Consider the following 21,323-nt stretch of genomic DNA (forward strand, 5'->3'; position numbering starts at 1 on the left):
ACACCCAATTTGAATGTCTAACATGAAAAATTATCTTAGCTTTCAAGAGTTTGTTTAATTCAGCTTTTATTTGAAAGCATTGGAATTGTATGTTGTATGATAGATGTATCATATGTTTTCAAATCATCATATTTCCAAGCGAAGACATTTTTATATTTATGCAATAATCTAATGAATACAATTCTTTCTTTTGAAGAAAGTCCAAATCCCAAATTGATGTTTTGTGGATTTTCCTTAGTACCAAGGTTTATCAATTCAAATTTCAAAGTAGAACTTTGAAGCTTTGAATTAGTAACCTATTTAAACCTGTCTTTGATGTTATAAAGATCTTCAAGTTTGACCACTAGTTTAGGTATTGAGTTTTCATCAAGTTTTTCCTTCATTTGAAGGTCATGCTCAGTTTCATCAATAATTTGATCACCATAGGACCTGTCAGAAGTTAATAAATTTAAAATTTCATCATCCTAATTAAACACTCGCCAGTTAGTGACATTATCAAGAATTGATGGCCTAAAAATTAACTCTACTGAAAATCTATCGGGACTATAATCTTCAGATGGAAGGAGCTTTGAAGCAACAATAGCTAGTAAATCTTCTGTTGCATTTTGAGATCTAGGGATGGCAAGTGACATTGAATGCTAAAAATTGAGATATTAGGTCTTGTACCAAGGACTGATAGTGTTTAAGGTGACTAGAAAGGCAATGAATAGTATTTCTAACTTGTCTTATAACAATTTCTGAATCACCGAACACTTTCAAATATTGAACTTTAAGACCAATTACTTTATAAAGTCCTTGAATCAAGGCTTCATATTCAACGGTATTGTTTATGCATTCAAATTCTGATCTACATGATAACATGGTCTTTTCTCTTTTGGGACTAACTAAAATACATCCTGCTCCTAAACCTTCACTAGATTTAGACCCATCAAAATATAATGACCAAAACAAATATTTATCTACAATTTTATTTACAGTTTTCTCATCAATTTTAACACATATTGATGTATCTGTTTGAGAAAAATTTTCAACTTGAGATGTGAAATTATTAACTGAGAAGGGTGATGGTTGAGCGGTAAAATTGCCAAAGAATGATTCAGATGAGTAATTGCCCAAAATGTTGTTATTGAATGCTATTGGTTGATTTTCTTGTTCAAACTCAGTAACAGTATGAGGCATATGTTTCTCTCAATTGATCTTTATTTTATTTGGATTTCCTTTATAAGGGCCACATATGAGACCAATCAGTGGAAATATAACCATGAAGTTTCTTAGACCAGTCTCTACTCGAAATCAAACCATAGAATTCAGGTATATCAGCGATTAAAATATCAATTGTCTGAACCACTCTTGGATCAGCTGATAACCTAATAGTAACTAAGTTGATTTCTCCTAAAACCTAGACCTTAGTTCTATCCAACTAGACAATATGAATTGCAGACTTTTGGGGTTCAATGTTCAGTTCGGAACAAACCTAAGCTAGCATTATATTTGAGGAAGCCCTTGAGTCAATCAAACAGTTGTGTAGATTTCTATTATAGATCTCGTAGGTTAAGAGAAAAGGAGGAGTATGGGAATTCGATCTATATCCATTTAAAACAACATCAGTAGCTTCTACTCTACCTGGAGGTGGCTTACCTGTTTCATTGGCAGCTTTGGACAGTACAACATTAGGAAGAGGAGAAGATGGTACTGCATCTAACTCCTTTAGCAGCAACTTTTGTTGGTGTTTGAGTTTACTAAGTTCAAACATAGTAATATTTTCCTTTGTTTTCTTCATGTCTTCAATAATATTGTAGCCCATAGAGTCTGTAACCACTAATGTTTTAGCTGTTGTAGGTGGATTTCAGGATGATGGCTGATTTTGAGAAGATGGGGTTGGAGATTTCTTTGTGGGAGTTTTCTCTTTTGTAGGAGTACCTGTGTTCCTTTTCTTTTGATTTACTTGAACAGGTTCAGAAGTACCTTTACTCCTGGTTGTAACCGGGAAAGCTTCCTGTTCATTCTCTGTATCAGAATTAGGTAAAATAAATTCCCACATCCTATGACATTCCGTAGTTACCCCTTCTTCAGTTTCTTCAGATGATAATAATATCTCTTCCTCTTCATCTTCTTGCGGGTCTGAGTCTGCATTTGATATAGCATTTGGTGGCTTTGATTCAGGTTTCTTAAAGTTTCTAAATGGTCTTTTTGTTGAAGTTTCAGCTACCTGTTTTTTGATTTCTACCATTTCATTTGACATGGTTTTGAGAACTTTTTGAAGACCCTCCATATCGTATGGATCTTTAGCCATTTTCTTCTTCGAATCATCTTTGAAAGAGACCTTTTTTTATTTTCTGTCTTCAAGAGCAGCTTTCTTTTCCAAAGCAGTGATACGTTTTTCCACAGCAATTGCCTCTTTCATGTTTTCTGCTAGAGTAGGTTTTCCAGCTCTATCTACAAAGATAGCTATGTTTGAAGGTAAAGTTGTTATATACCATTCACTTCTAACTTGTTCACTAGGCTTAGAGGCAGTTGGTATCTTATTTAAGAGTTTATTAAACCTAGAATTGAATTATTTTATAGGTTCTTTGGACTCAGTCCTTAGATTTGAAAGATCATTAATTAATGTTGCTATAGATTTGTCATCACCGTATTTAGTCAAGAACTATTCTTGAAAAATATTCCAACTGCTAATGGATCCTAATCGTAAAGAAAAGTACCAAGATCCAGCTAATCCTAGTAAGGTATAAGGGAAAATCCTAACGATCACATCTTCTTCTGTAACTCCTTTTAGATTAACTGACAACATAAAATTGTTAATATGTTCATCTGCTGGTATGCCAACATCTGGATTAAATTTTGGCAGCCATTTTTCAAGGTGTGCTGGCAATGGATGCAAAGGTGCAGGCATAGTGACTGCAACAGGACTACTCCATGGGTTTTGTGCCATTGTTAAGATAGTTGTAGATGATAATGCCGGTGAAGTTCCAAATGGTTGGGAAGAGGCAGATATTGAGATTCCAGAAAGTTGTGAGGCTGATGTTGAATTTCCAGTTCCCTATTGAATGGCAATTTGTAATGGGGGAATGGATGGTTGACTTTGAAATGGAGAAGATGAAATGGAGGATGAGCATGATATGGTTTCACTATCAGATCCTTCAGTTGTTTTCCTTGCCTTTTTCCTTTTAGGTAAAGGTAATTCAGTAGGTTCAATACCAAGCTTTTCACTCTGAAGTCTGGTGGGGGGTGAGAAGGAATGAATTGCGAAGTCACACTGCCTTGAGATACCTCATATTTCTGTGGTGATATTGAGAAGCCTTGAACTTTATGGATGAGAGACTGTACTTTAGGAGATTCAATAGTTAATCTATCTGAGATATGTTGGGGTTGAGCAGTGGTAGTTGCCTCCTCTTCTTCTCGTTTGAAGACTGGAGTTCCAACATGCAAAGGAGAAGTCAATGGGGATGGTAGCTCCTTGGAGGTGCCAAGAACCTTAGACATCTGGGAGAGCAGACCAGTGCTTGCAACCATTGGGCGATGGAGTCATGATTTACACCTTTGACACAAAACTTTGACACATTTATTGAATGAAAACTTGACTGAAACCTAACTGAAACTTGACTCAAACCGACTCGATGGCAAACTGAAATAACTTGAAAAAATTCTCTCAATAGACCAAACACAAATGACTCATGACCGACTTAAAACAGAACTTTACAAAGCTTTTTGAAAAAATGGCAGCAATCCATCAAGATGTGAAATCATGATGACAACCACCTGTGTTTCTTACAAGACAATATAAATCAAACTATATCATAATGCCAATGCAACCAATCAAGCAGATGCCTTCTTGACTGATTCTTTCTATGAGATCTCATGATCAACAATAGATACTGGTAACCGGGCATCCAAAAACATAGCTGACCATGATCTCCTTCATCACTGAAGACTGCAATAAACACTATCACTGCTGGCTGCAACAAACTTGCTAGAGGATCGTGAAAAACATGAGGATTTGCCATTGCCACCTCCTGCTGAAAGAACAAGGTTTCCTTTGCTTCAAATTCTGATCTACCTTCATCATGTGCTTCAGTAAAAGTATGCTCATGGGCTTCAAAAATCTCTGAACAAATAGATGAGCAGATCTCTTCTTGGAAAAACATTTCGGCACATGAAACATATGAAGAATCTGAAAGGTAATCCTGTATGCTATGATCTTCGGTAGTCAGACAATATGGTAGGTGATCTTCATACAATATGACAGCGGGATTATCATCTTTGTGAAGGACAACATTATCGGTTTGCTGATCTACAAGACACTCATCTTCTTCAACAAAGGAAGAATTTTCCCCAACACTTTCCTGACTATGTGTGCATTGCAAATCTGCTGTAGCTTGGGCTGTAACAAGACCTTTCAAAAGCCGATCTATCTCCTCTTCAGACAAAGGAGACAATGCCTTTTGTTTTCTTCTGCTTAAACAATAATTATCTTCATATGACAAGGCACTCAAACTATCATTTATTACTGAGCGATTGAAAGGAGATTCATCACTTACTTGCACAAAGATCTCACCTTGCTGTTCATGAACATCTGAATCCAAAACTCTGTCTATGATCTCAACAGTAGATCTCTCTTTGATGGGTTGCTTGCTGCTGTCTTCTGTGGGCAGATCTGAAACAACATTTGCTCTTTCCTCATTTTCAACCATATTGAAATCTTCAGCCTGCTGATCTTGACAAGTATGCTGAAATGGATTTTCATACAGGGCTTCCATGATCTCTTCATCCATGAAATTATCATCTTCATAATACTTCTCAAGGCTTTCAATAAAATTATGTACATGGCTACAACAGTTCTGAACTAAAATCAAAGATGGATATGATTCTTTATACTTTTCAAAGAACACGGTATGAAAATCCCTTAAACAATAAATTGAAGCAGATGGCAAACTTTCATACCAGAATCGGGCTTCATCTTCCAGAGTAGCCATAAACATTTTCATCAAACAGTCCTCAGGAAAATTGATCTTTAACTTGCGAACATGCATATGAAATCTAATCAAATGTAAAGCAGCATCCTTCTTACCATCAGCGTTAAATGTGGGCAGATTCCTTGACCAATCTACCTTGGGCATCTTATTCGGAAAACCTGGAATGTGATCTCGGCTCAAGGGAGCATATCTTCTTGCAATCCGATCCATCTTGAGAAATCTCAAAGCTACTGATCTCTCTGCAGTGAAGTCACCATGAAGCACTGATTGCTGGATTCTTCAGTGAAAGGAGTCGCCAGTGAATGATTTCAGCCTTTCAAGTGTCTGATCGTTGTCCACTATCAACAATCAGATCTGAACTTGATATATGTACTGGGGTGAAATGCAAATGAAGTGGTCGTATTCACAAGCTCACGGAGATTGACTGAAGCAGCGTTTATCTACTAACGCTGATGTAAAACAAGAGCGTTTTCGAAGGCTACCTGGCGTATCTTCAGGCTCCGTCTAAGACTTATGAAACAAACACATCAACCCACAAACAAGTTTGTTCTCCCCAGTATGGTCGCCACTATGTTAGCGCTTGAGATTTCACCCTAGGCTGAGGAAGGTAAACCTTCAAGGCAACATCAAACCATTTCACCTCGTAGCTAGCCCTACGAGGTATGAGAAGGCTCTCTCGGGTCAGATTTGATAGATCTTTCAATATGATTAGGCTGACCAATTAAGAATAAAGATTTTAGGCTAGTAAATTGATAGGGGGGTTGATTTAATGATTTTTGGGGTTTTTGGTGGCAATTGGAGGGAGTGCAATTCAGGGTGCGGGGATTGAGCACAGTTTTTGCAGGGGGATCTTTGGGGCAAGGTAGGAGTGAGTGCTGTTGCCTTAATCTGAGATGGATGATCAGGAATGATAGAGGAGGAGCTAAAGAGGGCAAACAACAACTTTGAATCCTCTTTAGACAGTGGAAAACATAAATATTGAACAAACTAAAAAGCTGAGCATGTCAAAGCATGAATTCAAACTTTACCACTTCATCTGTCCAATTAGAAGCAAAAGAGAGATGTGGAATACATAAACAAACTTACAAGAACATGTAGAGAACACACCATCAACACCTCAATCCACAATAATCCACAATGATGTCTGCAAAACCCTGGCCTTCCTTTCCTTAAATTGCAGAAATAGATGTACAATACACAATAAAAACTTTCTCCCACAAGAGTCCAACCATGAAAATGAGAAGGAGAGAGCATAATATAGACCATCTAGACCATCTAACTCCTTTCCCCACCTCTAGGGGTCGAGCTCAGCTTCCTAGGAGCAGTTTGAACTAATTCTAAACTAAGAACTAGAAAATAGGCAGCCAAACAACTTGCCTCTATTACTTAGCTAACTCATCCATGCATTAATTTTTCACTTTTTACATCATGGAAGCTTCTATAAGGGTAAAGAGAGATAAAATCTATCAAAGTGCCATGAAAATATTACATTTATCCATCATCTACAAGTAAAAATGGTCAACCATAGTCAAAACAGTGTTTTTTGACAAAAAAGGTCAATTCTGGCAAAGTTGGCTCGAATGGTCGCGCCCCCTGTTCAAATGGTCGCGCCCCTTTGCAGCTACTTTTGAGTGGGTTCCACTGATCCAAATCAGGTGCAAGATGGCTCATTGGAAAGCTTGGTCTGTCTACTTTCCATCCCAAGTGGAATTTCTGAATTTGGAGTTGTTTTGCCCCCTCAAAAACCATTTCTCCCGAGGTCACTTTCTGCAACTCAAAAAGTGGGCAGAAAGTCATTTTTTTGATGTATTTTGAGCTTTTGGAGGCTCAAATCTCAAAATTAGGCTTCTCCCAAGTATTGGTAATTTTTCTCTTTGCATGCCCTTTCCAAAAATGCCAAGTTTTCAAAATTCCGAGCAGTCCTCCAAAATGGTCTCACCCGGGGTGAGACCATTCCAATGGCCTAAACCTGTAAATTGCACAAAAAATTCACAAATGACAAAATTTTCTCCAAATTTCTTGAAATTTGGGCTGAGAGTCCCCAACCAAGTACCATGCTCATTCAAAGAGGCTTTGGCCAAAATTTGGAGTGGATCGGGCGTTTTCCTTCGTTTTTGTGCTTTGGCCAACCGTCCTTGGAGCACCTTCGTTTCTCGCCGGTATTTTTGACATTTATCTCAAACCATGACACCTGTGTAAAAAGTGAAAGAGGTTTTTCTTCCTTGGCATGTTGTGGACAAAAACCTCTCTCAGTTTTGCAAAATTCATCTTTGATTGCTCAGAAACAGCTTTTGAGTGAAACTTGTCCCGATGTGTGAAACAAGGGATTTTGTCGAAATGAAGCGAAATGAAGGGGATAGGGGGCTTCTAAATTCTTGGGGAAATTTTTGGGAGTAGGGAGGGATGTTAGGAAGCAGGGGAAAGTGGAATCTCAGAGATTGAGTGAGGGGAAGGGGTCAAAAAGGACAAAACACAGGCCAAACCTAGAAAATTGCCAGGTTGTAGCTAGAAACTAGGGTTTGTGCAAAAATGAGGAATTTGGGGGATCTGAGTGTTGGGAAGTGTTTGATAAGGTAGGTGAAGGGTAGGGGAAGGTGTATGAACATCTGGAAACAAATTTTGCCGGTGATTTGACCATCCAAGAGAAATTGCCTTCAAAACCCTAGGAGAGGGAAATGACCTTGCCTGGGTGGCAACTGAAGCATGAACAAAGTGTAAAATGACTCATTTGACACTGACATGATAATGAAAACCCTATGAATGATGATAAACTCAGCTGAATGATGACATGGACTGACATTTGGGCAAACCCTAGACCTAATGCCTAGTGACCAAATTTTGCTTGAAAACTCTTTGAAATGACAAATTTGACCTTGACACTTTAAAATCACTTTGAAAGAGCATATTTGATCGCTAAAGGAAGGCTGCAAAGACTGACACTAACAGAAGGTGTGGCTAAGAGGTCTAAAGGCAGAGTTTGCAACCTCTGCTCTCTAAGCCTATTAAAAATCTCTAGCCCTTCATCTTGATATTTGATTCTAGCCAATGCTTTAAATTGCAATAATGATTCAGATGAGGCAACTAGATCATCGAAGACATCATCTTCGTGATCAAATTTAGCAAGTTTGGCTTGGTCAAGAACATTATAGGCAACTTTTCTAGGGTCATACTGCCTATTAGGAACTGTAGCAAGCTTTAGCGTTTGCATTTTTTCTGTTTCCTTCTCTGCGTGCTTGTAATCATGAAGAGTGAAAACCGCACCGTAATGGGAATGTAGGCCATACCTGTTTCTTGGAATTTTTAAGGGTTTTAGATGTCCCATCTACCGTTATTTGATAGGTCAATTCCCGAAATAACAGTTTATTGGGCACATACAGGGGAAGGACACGGGGTTTAGTAAGGCTACCAAAAAGCCTTATATATGTAAATTTTTCCTCCTCAAACCAACTTCCTACTGCTGTCAAATCTGTTTCTGCCTCTAGGGATATCCTGGGAGCAGGTTTATTGAAAATAGAGTAATAAATAGGAAAAATAAAACCGTTGCAGATTTTATACAGATGATTCTTGTAATTAGCCTTCCATAACTGCTCATGATAGATATGGATTGGTTTAGGGTCTGGAGGGTTCCATCTCCACTCGAGCAATGGAAATTTAGAATTAAAACAAACAATATCCATAATGAATGCATTGTAATAGAATGGGGGAATGGTCCTAGTAGTATGATATACATTTGCTCTGTACTCTAGAATTACTATGGCTAGTTTATCAGACAAAATATTGGCCCAATCCATCACATAGCCATTGATTGCAGCCTCTATTAGAGGGACCATTTCTATAGTGAATTTAGCAGAATCATTTATTCCCCACATTCTACACATCATAGCTCTGGCATAATAGTAAGGAGAAACCAATGAGTCTACAGAGTACTTACCTGATGAGTCGTGCTTGTGCTTCTCAGGAAAATGTTTCCAATGCTTAATCGGAGCTGACTTTGATTCGTTTTCCTTTGCAAAGGCTTCTAGAAATGCTTTGTTGTACCGCTTCTCCAGCTCGGGTAAGTGATACATTTTCCTTAGATCATCAAGTTGAAACGAGCCGAATATCCTCCCATCAGTTGTGCAAACGGTTATGCTTGTAACTGGGATTTTCTCCACTATCCATCTCACCACGTCCGTATATGGTAGGACTTTAGCTCGCGCTGCTATTCTATGAAGAAAGGAGCATGCCAATTCTTTAAGAGTTCCTTCAGACTTATTAGTTGAATCAGCCCTGGCCTCTTCTGATAATTCTTCGGGCTCTTCTAAATTAGATTATAGATACTCTCCCAGCTAGTGTTTCCTAGTTCGAGACATGTCGTATCTGATATTAATCCATTTTTACTTGGCGTTGGATCTTTCACTGGAGGATCTGTTGTTGCAGACTTCTTTGATTTCTTGCCCATTTTCTTGAGATTTCCGTTTTCGGAGGAATTCTGCACAAGCAGTTGCAAACTGTGATACAGAGAGATGTTGTTACAGGACAATATGATAATTAAAGAGTTACATCCATTAGCAGGTGATAATGAAATATAGTAAAGATTACCGCGGATAAAATCTAAATGAAATATCTACCCTTAATTGCTTCATTGAATAGCCATTTATCCTGTCAATCGTGGTAAATAAGGTCTTAAATTCCCATCATGTCACTCATATGCCGAATTATTTATTCAAGCGTGCCTTATATTTCTTTGATGGATGATCAGTGATAAATCGTAAATCAGCGATCGGAAATGTCAAGGGAAAGGCTTTAACACTTGCTTTAAATATCTCCGATCACATAAAGGTGATATAATGCATGCAAACCATTTTAAATGTATTTTCGATATGTGTGCCTAATTAATATATGGCAAGCAGGAATGGGCTCAGGGTTTATTATTTTGTCAATGTGATTTCGCCGATTGCTGATTATGATATGCTTTATCACATTAGAGGTTTTGAGCATGCCTTTGTTCATGTGTTGGCTTATTGTTGTCATTGCCGATTTGCCGATTGCAATATGCTTTATTGCATCGGAGGAATTAAGGGGGTCCATTATATTGTGTTTGGCATTTGGCTTCTCTGATTTCCCGATTGTGATTGCCTTTTCGGATCGGAGAGAATGGATAAAGTTCTTTGTGTCTTTGCGTGTGTTTCCTTTCTTATTGCGATATGCGATCTTCTGATCGCTTTATCACAATAACGAAGAGTTTTATAATATTTTTTAAAAGTCACACTTTATTTTCATTCAAAAGGCTTTTAAAATGATTCATTTACCTTAAGACTTTTAATAAGGGTTTTTCCTTATGATGGGTTAATACCAATTTTATTTATGAACACACAAATTTTATCTAATTTGATTTAAAGAGACCCATTTCTTATTTAAATTTTATGTAAATATTTTTTAAGAAATGGGGGGTTGTCGTATAGCACAACAATTGGCGATTCACTGGGAGAAATAGTTATCTCTAAGAATTTAATATAATACTTTAACTTTCTTAATCTGAAAACCTTAATTGATAGAGAAAATCTAATATAACTAGATAATCATAAATTTTGAACATAATGATAACTATTTTTGCTATTTCTTTCTCTTCTTAAAACTAAATACATTCTAAGCTTTAAATAAACCTTAATTGGTTGATAATGATAAAACAAAAGTCTTATTCAACTTAGCTTTAATAATGACTCCTTTGTCATAGGTAGAGCCTTTGCTACCAGCAAACGTCTATAGTCTCGGCAGGGTTTCCTTTTCGCCATTTGATCATTCATTGTTCCTTCCATTTCAGAGTATAATTAAAAAGAATGAATCCAAAAGATATGTTTCCACATTTTTTGTATTGCGTTTTCTTTTTTCCTTATTTTGTAAGATAAAAAGCCATTTTCCTGGTTTGATGGCCAGCTGTTGACAATGCCATTCACTGGTTGTAATTTAACTGAACAAGTTGGCTCGTGATGAGACCCCTTGTCTTATAATTATAAGCCATTACCCTGTTTTGGTATGCAGTGTTGGTAATATCAGTTGAACTATTCCCCTATGATCATGGTAAGCAGGCTTGTAATAAGACCTCTTATCTTTTATATCAAATATATTTTATAATTACACTCTGAGTAATTATAAACTTTGAAGGATGGGATGAACAATTTTCTCTTTAAGAGAATATGGATGACAGGGTGAGAGTTGAAGATGCTAAGATTGAATCAGTCTTTTTTTTGTATTGATAACCATTTTTAGGCTTTTAAAACTTTAGAATGATTTACAGTAATTCTAAGTTTTGAGAAGATTTTACAAAAAAAAAATGGGTTTTTCAGAATCTACTTATACCTAATTTCCTAGAATTTTTATTTCTTTCAAGGCTTCCATTTCTCAAAAGTAAATATTAGAACTTTTGAGTAACTTATTCAATATAGTAAAGACCAATCGAAAGCTTTTTACAACTTTATTTCCTAAAAAAACTAATTTATTCACACAAATCCTGCTGAAAATTGAATATTTACAAAGGGAGAAGGGGTTACCTCCTCAGTTGAAGAATTTTTTGAGAATAAGGTCGTTGACAAGAAGAGAATCTCTATTTCCTGATAGATCTTGCAATATGAATGTAGAAGGTCCTATTTTCTCGTTGATTTGGAATGGTCCAAGCCACATTTTCTGAAACTTTGTGTGTTTTCCTTATCCTCACGGGCTTTGTCCCACTTCAAAACTAGATCACCAACTTGTAAATGTTTTGAGTGGGTTGAAGTTGTATCAAAAGATGACTTAATAATCTGATGATATTTTACATGTGTAATTCAAGATTTCTCCCTTTCTTCCTCTAGTTTTAGGATCTGATCATGTCTCACTTGGATAGAAGATGAGGGAGATTCTTCAATAAACTGCACTAAGGCCAGTGATGGAAGTACTAAATTTTTTGGTATGACAACTTCCTTTCCATACACTAGGTTAAATGAAGAAGTGCCAATTGAAGCCTTTTGTGTTATTCAGTCAGCCCATAGTGCAAATATCAGAGACTTATTCCAATTTTTATGATTTTTCTCGATAGTTCTCTTAATGATTTTGATGAGATTTTTATTTGTAGATTCGGCTAAACCATCACCCTGAGGGTAGTAGTTTGCAGAATATTTCAACTTAAATCCCCTTTTCATAGCAAACTCAAACATAGAATTTCCAGAGAAGTAAGATGCATTATAAAAAATAAAAGCATTTGGGACACAAACCTGGTAATGATGAACTGATCTATGAATTCAATGGTTGCCTCAGAGTTTGCTGTCTTCAAAGGAATTGCTTCGACCCACTTAGTAAAGTAATAAGTGGATGTGAGGATATACCTATGTTTTTTGGATGAATGTGGCATGATTTCACCAATGATATTGAATCCCCATTGTTCAAAAGGTTTTTCAATGTTGTCTGGTTGCAAAGGGAAAGTTGGCTTCCTTTGTCTTCCACAAGTAGTTTGACAACTTTGGCATTTCCTTACACATTCATGAGTATCTCTGAACAAGGTGGGCCAGTACTACTCAGCATGAATGATATTGTGGGCTGTTGTATCAGCTCCAAAATGTCCTCCTTCTTGTCCATCGTGTAGCTCCTGCAAGACCTTTTGCGCTTCAGGCTTTTCTAAGCATCTTAATAGAATTGAATCAAATTCCATCTAAACAATGCATCGTCTATAATTATGAAATTTTCTTCTTTCAGTCTTATGGCATGTTTGTTTTTATAGGAAATAATAGGAGGAGCACATCCATTTTTCAAACAGAAAATCAGATATGCATATTGGGATTTAGGATTAGTGGTACTTATCTGATTGATTTCTTCAGTGTCTTTTGTACCTTTAGGTTCCTAAATATTAGAAGCTCCTAACAACAACCTGCAAAAACCTTGGCCTTTGACAATCTTTGCTGGTTTAATTTCCAAGTCATATTCTTGTAGTGTTGTGACCCAATTCACTCTCTTTTCTCCTATTTCCCTTTGAACTAGTAATTGTCTTACTGCTGAAAAAGGGCCTATAACTTTTGTGTGAGCTTTTAAGAGAAATGGTTTGTAGTGTTTAATGGTCTTATATACAGCAAAGGCTATTTTTTCAACTTCCGAGTAATTAAGTTCAACACCCTGAAGGTTTGAACTATAAAATGAGATTGGTGCTTCCAAGTTTTGATCATTAATTTGCGTCAGCACTGTAGTGTAAGATGAATCAAATGCGAGAGTATATAACATGAAATGATTTGAAAAATTAGGAGTGCTTAAAGGAGGAACATTTATGATTGATTTTTTGATGGAATCAAATGCCTCATTTTCTACAGGCCCCCATTTAAACACTAGAATTTTCTTAATCATGCTTTGTAATGGTAAAACAATCTATGAAAAATTTGGTACAAATATTTTTACAAAGTTAATTTGACCTAAAAATGATTGCACAGATTTTTTATTATGAGGAAATGGAATATCAGAAATCTCTTTGATTCTATCTGGATCAATATAAATGCCATCTTTTGAAACAATGAATCCCAAGAGTTTACCTTGGTCAAGAGCAAAAAACGATTTCTTAGGATTGAGTGAAATACCATACCTTTTGCAGCGTTCAAAGATTTGTTTCATATCATGCAAATGACTTGATCTTTTCTTAGAGAACATAGTAATATCATCTAAATAGACAACTACTGATTTATTGATCAGTCCTTTGAATGCTAGGTCCATTGCTCTTTAGAATGTATCTCCAGCATTGATTAATTCGAAAGGAATTTTTTGGTAGGCATAAGTTCCCCACTTAGTTCTGAAAGTAGTCTTAAGTCTGTCATCAGGGTGTACCAAGATTTGGTTATATCTTGAAAAACCATCTAAGAAGGACATGAGTTCAGAATCGGCTACTGAATGGAGAGTTTGCTCTATTATTGGTAGAGGGAAGTTATCCTTTTGACTTGGTTTGTTAAGATTTCTAAAATCAATACAAATTCTAATGTCACCATTTTCTTCCTGACTGGGACCATATTCGACAACCAATTTGAATGTCTAACAGAAAAAACTATCTTAGCTTTCAAGAGTTTGTTTAATTCAACTTTTATTTGACTCTCTAAGTTAGGATGGATCTTTCTTAATTTCTGCTACACTAGTTTTTGTTCAGAAAGCATAGGAATCGTATGCTGTATGATAGATGTATCATATGTTTTCAAGTCATCATATTTCCAAGTGAAGACATTTTTATATTTATGAAATAATCTAATGAATGCAATTCTTTCTTCTGAAGAAAGTCCTAATCCCAAATTGATGGTTTGTGGATTGTCCTCAGTACCAAGGTTTATCAATTCAAATCTCAAAGTAGAACTTTGGAGCTTTGAATTAGTAACCTATTTAACCCTATCTTTGATGTCATAAAGATCTTCAAGTTTGACAACTAGTTTAGGTATTGAGTTTTCATCAAGCTTTTCCTTCATTTGAAGGTCATACTCACTTTCATCAATAATTTGATCATCATAGGACTTGTTAGAAGTTAAGAAATTTAAAATGTCATCATCGTGATTGAACACTCGCCAGTTAGTGACATTATCAGGAATTGATGGCCTAAAAATTAACTCTACTGAAAATCTATTGGGACTATAATATTCAGATGGAAGGAATTTTGAAACAACATTAGCTAGTAAATCTGCTGCTGCATTTTGAGATCTAGGGATGGAAGTGATATTGAATGCTAAAAATTGAGATATTAGGTCTTGTAGCAAGGACTAATAGTGTTTAGGGTGACTAGAAAGGCAATGAATAGTATTTCTAACTTGTCTTATAACAATTTCTGAATCACCGAACACTTTCAAATATTGAACTTTAAGACCAATTGCATTATAAAGTCCTCCAATCAAGGCTTCATATTCAGTGGTATTGTTTGTGCATTCAAATTCTAATCTGCATGATAACATGGTATTTTCTCCTTCAGGGCTAACTAAAATACATCCTTCTCCTACACCTTCACTAGATTTAGACCCATCAAAATATAATGACCAAAACAAAGGTTTATCTACAGTTTGCTCAGCAATTTTAACACATCATGATGTATCTATTTGAGAAAAATTTTCAATTTGAGATGTGAAATTATTAACTAAGAAGGGTGATGGTTGAGCAGTAAAATTGCCAAAAAATGATTCATGAGTAATTCCCCAAATTGTTGTTATTGAATGCTATTGGTTGATTTTCTTGTTCAAACTTAGTAACAGTATAAGTCATATGTTTCTCTTAATCGATCTTTATTTGATTTGGCTTTCCTTTATAAGGTAGCCACATATGAGACCAACTGGTGGAAATATAACCATGAAGTTTCTCAGACCAGTCTCTACTCAAAATCAAACCATAGAATTCAGGTATATCAACGATTAAAATATCAATTCTCTAAACCACTCTTGGATCAACTGATAACCTAATAGTAACTGAGTTGATTTCTCCTAAAACCTAGACTTTAGTTCTATCCAACCAAACAATATGAATTGTAGACTTTTGGGGTTCAATGTTCAGTTTGGAACAAACCGAAGCTGACATTATATTCGAGGAAGACCCCGAGTCAATCAAATAGTTGTGTAGATTTCTATTATAGATCTCGTAGGTTAAGAGAAAATAAGGAGTATGGGAATTTGATCTATCTTCGATTAAAACAGCATCAGTAGCTTCTACTCTACCTAGAGGTGGCTTACCTGTTTCATTGGCAGCTTTGGATAGTACAGCATTAGGAAGAGGAGAAGATGGTACTGCATCTAACTCCTTTAGCAACAACTTTTGTTGGTGTTTGAGTTTACTAAGTTCAAACATAGTAATATTTTCCTTTGTTTTCTTCATGTCTTCAATAATGTTGTAGTCCATAGAGTCTATAACCACTAATGTTTTAGCTGTTGTAGGTGGATTTGAGGCTGATGGCTAATTTTGAGAAGGTAGGGTTGGAGATTTTTTTGTGGGAGTTTTCTCTTTTGTAGGAGTACCAGTGTTCCTTTTCTTTTGATTTATTTGAACAGGTTCAGAAGTACCTTTACTCCTGGTTGTAACCAGGAAAGCTTCCTGTTCATTCTCTATATCGGAATTAGATAAAATAAAGTCCCACATCCCATGACATTCCGCAGTTACCTCTTCTTCAGTTTCTTCAAATGATAAGACTATGTCTTCTTCTTCATCTTCTTCCGGATTTGAGTCTGCATTGGCTATATCATTTGGTGACTTTGATTCAGGTTTCTTAAAGTTTCTAAATGGTCTTTTTGTTGAAGTTTCAGCTAATTGTTTTTTGATTTCTACCATTTCATTTGACATGGTTTTGAGAACTATTTGAAGACCCTCCATATCATATGGATCTTTAGTGATTTTCTTCTTTGAATCATCTTTGAAAGAGACCTTTTTTTATTTTCTATCTTCAAGAGCAGCTTTCTTTTCCAAAGTGGTGATATGTTTTTCCACAACAATTGCCTCTTTCATGTTTTCTGCTAGAGTAGGTTTTCCAGCTCTATCTACAAAGATATCTATGTTTGAAGGTAAAGCTGTTATATACCATTCACTTCTAACTTGTTCACTAGGCTTGGAGGAATTTTTTATCTTATTTAAGAGTTTATTAAACCTAGAATTGAATTCTTCTATAGGTTCTTTGGACTCTGTCCTAAGATTTCAAAGATCATTGATTAATGTTGCTACAGATCTGTCATCACTGTATCTAGTCAAGAACTATTCTTGAAAAATATTCCAACTGGTAATGGATCCTGATGGTAAAGAAAATTACCAAGATCCAGCTGATCCTTGTAACTTAGTGTGTTTTCCTTTATCCTCATGGGCTTTGTCCCACTTCAAAACTAGATCACCAACTTGTAAATGTTTTGAGCGGGTTGAAGTTGTATCAAAAGATGACTTAATAATCTTTTGATGTTTTGCATGTGTAATTCAGGCTTTCTCCCTTTCTTCCTCTAGTTTCAGGATCTGATCATGTCTCACTTGGATAGAAGATGAGGGAGTTTCTTCAATAAACTGCACTAAGGCTAATGATGGAAGTACTAAATTTGCTGGTATGACAGCTTCCTTTCCATACACTAGGTTAAATGGAGAAGTGCCAATTGAAGACTTCTATGTTATTCGGTCAGCCCATAGTGCAAATATTAAAGACTTATGCCAATTTTAATGATTCTGCTCGATAGTTTTCTTAATGATTTTGATGAGATTTTTATTGGTAGATTCGGCTAAACCATTACCCTGAGGGTAGTAGTTTGCAGAATATTTCAACTTAAATCCCCTTTTGATAGCAAACACAAATATAGAATTTCCAGAGAAGTAAGATGCATTATAAAAAATAGGAGCATTTGTGACACCAAACCTGGTAATGATGAACTAATCTATGAATTCGATGATTGCCTCAGAGTTTGTTGTCTTCAAAGGAATTTCTTCGGCCCACTTAGTAAAGTAATCAGTGGCTGTGAGGATATACCTATGTTGTTTGGATGAATGTGGCATGATTTCATAAATGATATCCAATCCCCATTGTTCAAAAGGTTGTTTAATGTTGACTGGTTGCAAAGGGAAAGCTGGCTTCCTTTGTCTTCCACTAGTAGTTTGACAACTTTGGCATTTCCTTACATATTCATGAGTATCTCTGAACAAAGTGGGCTAGTAATACCCAACATGAATGATTTTTTGGGTTGTTGTATCAGCTCCAAAATGTCCTCTTACTGCTTCATCGTGTAGCTCCTGCAAGACCTTTTGCACTTCAGGTTTTTCTAAGCATCTTAACATAATTGAATCATAATTCCGTCTAAACAATACATCGTCTATAACTATGAAGTTTTTTGCTTTCAATCTTATGGCATGTTTGTTTTTATAGGAAATATTAGAAGGAGCATATCCATTTTTCAAATAGAAAATCAGATCTGCGTATTGGGATTCAGGATTAGTGTTACTTATCTAATTGATTTCTTCAATGTCTTTTCTACCTTCAGGTTCCTGAATATTAGAAGCTCATGCCAACAACCTGCAAAAAACTTGGCCTATGACAATCTTGGCTGGTTTAATTTCCAAGTCATATTCTTGTAGTGCTGTCACCCAATTCCCTCTCTTTTCTCCTAATTCTCTTTGAACTAATAATTGTCTTACTGCTGAAAAAGGGACTATAACTTTTGTGTGAGCTTTTAAGAGAAAGGGTCTATAGTGAATAATGGCTTTATATACAACAAAGGCTTGTTTTTCAACTTCCGAGTAATTAAGTTCATCACCTTGAAGGTTTGAACTATAAAATGAGATTGGTGCTTCCAAGTTTTGATCATTAATTTGTGTCAGCATTGCCGTGTAAGATGAATTAGATGCGAGAATATATAACATGAAATGATTTGAAAAATTAGGAGTGCTTAAAGCAGAGGAATTTATGATTGATTGTTTGATGGAATCAAATGCCTCTTTTTCTACAGGCCCCCATTTAAACACTGAATTTTTCTTAATCATGGTTTGTAATGGTAAAACAATCTGTGAAAAATCTGGTACAAATCTTTTTACAAAGTTAATTTGACCTAAAAATGATTGCATGGATTTTTTATTATGAGGAAATGGAATATCAGAAATCTCTTTGATTCTATCCGAATCAATATAAATGCCATCTTCTGAAACAATGAATCCCAAGAGTTTACCTTGGTCAAGCGAAAAATGATTTCTTAGGATTGAGTGAAATACCATACCTTTTGCAGCGTTCAAAGATTTGTTTCAGATCATGCAAATGACTTGATCTTTTCTTAGAGAACACAGTAATATCATCTAAATAGACAACTACTAATTTATTGATCAGTCCTTTGAATGCTATGTCCATCGCTCTTTGGAACGTAGCTCCAGCATTGATTAATCCGAAAGGCATTTTTTGGTAGGCATAAGTTCCCCACTTAGTTCTAAAAGTAGTCTTAAGTCTGTCATCAGGGTGTACCAAAATTTGGTTATACCCTGAAAAACCATCTAAGAAGGACATCAGTTTAGAATCGGCTATTGAATGGAGAGTTTGCTCCATTGTTGGTAGAGGGAAGTTATCCTTTTGACTTGCTTTGTTAAGATTTCTAAAATCAATACAAATTCTAATGTCACCATTTTTCTTCCTGACTGGGACCATATTGGACACCCAATTTGAATGTCTATCAGGAAAAATTATCTTAGCTTTCAAGAGTTTGTTTAATTCAACTTTTATTTGACTCTCTAAGTTAGGATGGATCTTTCTTAATTTCTGTTGTACTGGTTTTTGTTCAGAAAGCATTAGAATCGTATGTTGTATGATAGATGTATCATATGTTTTCAAACCATCATATTTCCAAGTGAAGAAAATTTTTTATTTATGCAATAATCTAATGAATGCAATTCTTTCTTCTGAAGAAAGTCCTAATCCCAAATTGATGTTTTGTGGATTGTCCTTAGTACTAAGGTTTATCAATTCAAATCTCAAAGTAGAACTTTGGAGCTTTGAATTAGTAACCTGTTCAAACCTATTTTTGACGTCATAAAGATCTTCAAGTTTAACCACTGGTTTAGGTATTGAGTTTTCATTAAACTTTTCCTTCATTTGAAGGTCATGCTCACTTTCATCAATAATTTGATCATCATAGGACTTGTTAGAAGTTAAGAAATTTAAAATGTCATCATCGTGATTGAACACTCGCCAGTTAGTGACATTATCAGGAATCGATGGCCTAACAATTAACTCTACTAAAAATCTATCAGGACTATAATCTTCAGATGGAAGGAGCTTTGAAGCAACATCAGCTAGTAAATCTGCTGCTGCATTTTGAGATCTAGGGATGGAAGTGATATTGAATGCTAAAGTCCTGTACCAAGGGCTGATAGTGTTTAAGATGACTAGAAAGGCAATGAATAGTATTTCTAACTTGTCTTATAACAATTTCTGTTTCAAATATTGAACTTTAAGACCAATTGCTTTATAGAGTCCTTGAATCAAGGCTTCATATTAAACGGTATTGTTTGTGCATTCTAATTCTAATCTACATGATAACATGTTCTTTTCTCCTTCAGAACTAACTAAAATACATCCTGCTCCTGCACCTTCACTAGATTTAGACCCATCAAAATAGACCAAAACAAAGGTTTATCTACAGTTTTATTTACAGTTTTCTCAGCACTTTTACCACATATTGATGTATCTGTTTGAGAAAAATTTTCAATTTGAGATGTGAAATTATTAACTGAGAAGGGTGATGGTTGAGCAGTAAAATTGCCAAAGAATGATTCAGATGAGTAATTCCCCAAAATATTGTTATTGAATGCTATTGGTTGATTTTCTTGTTCAAACTCAGTAACAGTATGAGTCATATGTTTCTCTCGATCGATCTTTATTTGATTTGGCTTTCCTTTATAAGGTAGCCACATATGAGACCAATCGGTGGAAATATAACCATGAAGTTTCTCAGACCAGTCTCTACTCAAAATCAAACCATAGAATTCAGGTATATTAGTGATTAAAATATCAATTCTCTGAACCACTCTTGGATCAACTGATAACCTAATAGTAACTGAGTTGATTTCTCCTAAAACTTGGACCTTAGTTCTATCCAACTGGACAATATGAATTGTAGACTTTTGGGGTTCAATGTTCAGTTTGGAACAAACTGAAGCTGGCATTATATTCGAGGAAGCCCCTGAGTCAATCAAACAATTGTGTAGATTTCTATTATAGATCTTGTAGGTTAAGAGAAAAGGAGGAGTATGGGAATTCGATCTATCTCCAATTAAAATAGCATCAGTAGCTTCTACTCTACCTAGAGGTGGCTTACCTGTTTCATTGGCAGCTTTGGACAATACATCATTAGGAAGAGGAGAAGATGGTAATACATCTAACTCCTTTAGCAACAACTTTTGTTGGTGTTTGAGTTTACTAAGTTCAAACATAGTAATATTTGCCTTTGTTTTCTTCATGTCTTCAATAATATTGTAGTCCATAGAGTCTGTAACCGCTGATGTTTTAGCTGTTGTAGGTGGATTTGAGGCTGATGGCTGATTTTGAGAAGGTGGGGTTGGAGATTTCTTTGTGGGAGTTTTCTCTTTTGTAGGAGTACCGATGTTCCTTTTCTTTTGATTTACTTGAACAGGTTCAAAAGTACCTTTAATCTTGGTTGTAACCAAGAAAGCTTCCTATTCATTCTTTGTATCGAAATTAGGTAAAATAAAGTCCCACATCTCATGAAATTCTGCAGTTACCTCTTCTTCAGTTTCTTCAAATGATAATACTGTCTCTTCTTCTTCATCTTCTTCCGGGTTTGAGTCTGCATTGGGTATAGCATTTGGTGGCTTTGATTCAGGTTTCTTAAAGCTTTTAAATGACCTTTTTGTTGAAGTTTCATCTACTTGTTTTTTGAT

This window comes from Pinus tabuliformis, chromosome 5_2 (assembly GCF_031772625.1).
Source record: "Pinus tabuliformis cultivar Carrire ecotype Pingquan chromosome 5_2, CPIR1, whole genome shotgun sequence".
Taxonomy (NCBI): Eukaryota; Viridiplantae; Streptophyta; class Pinopsida; order Pinales; family Pinaceae; genus Pinus; species Pinus tabuliformis.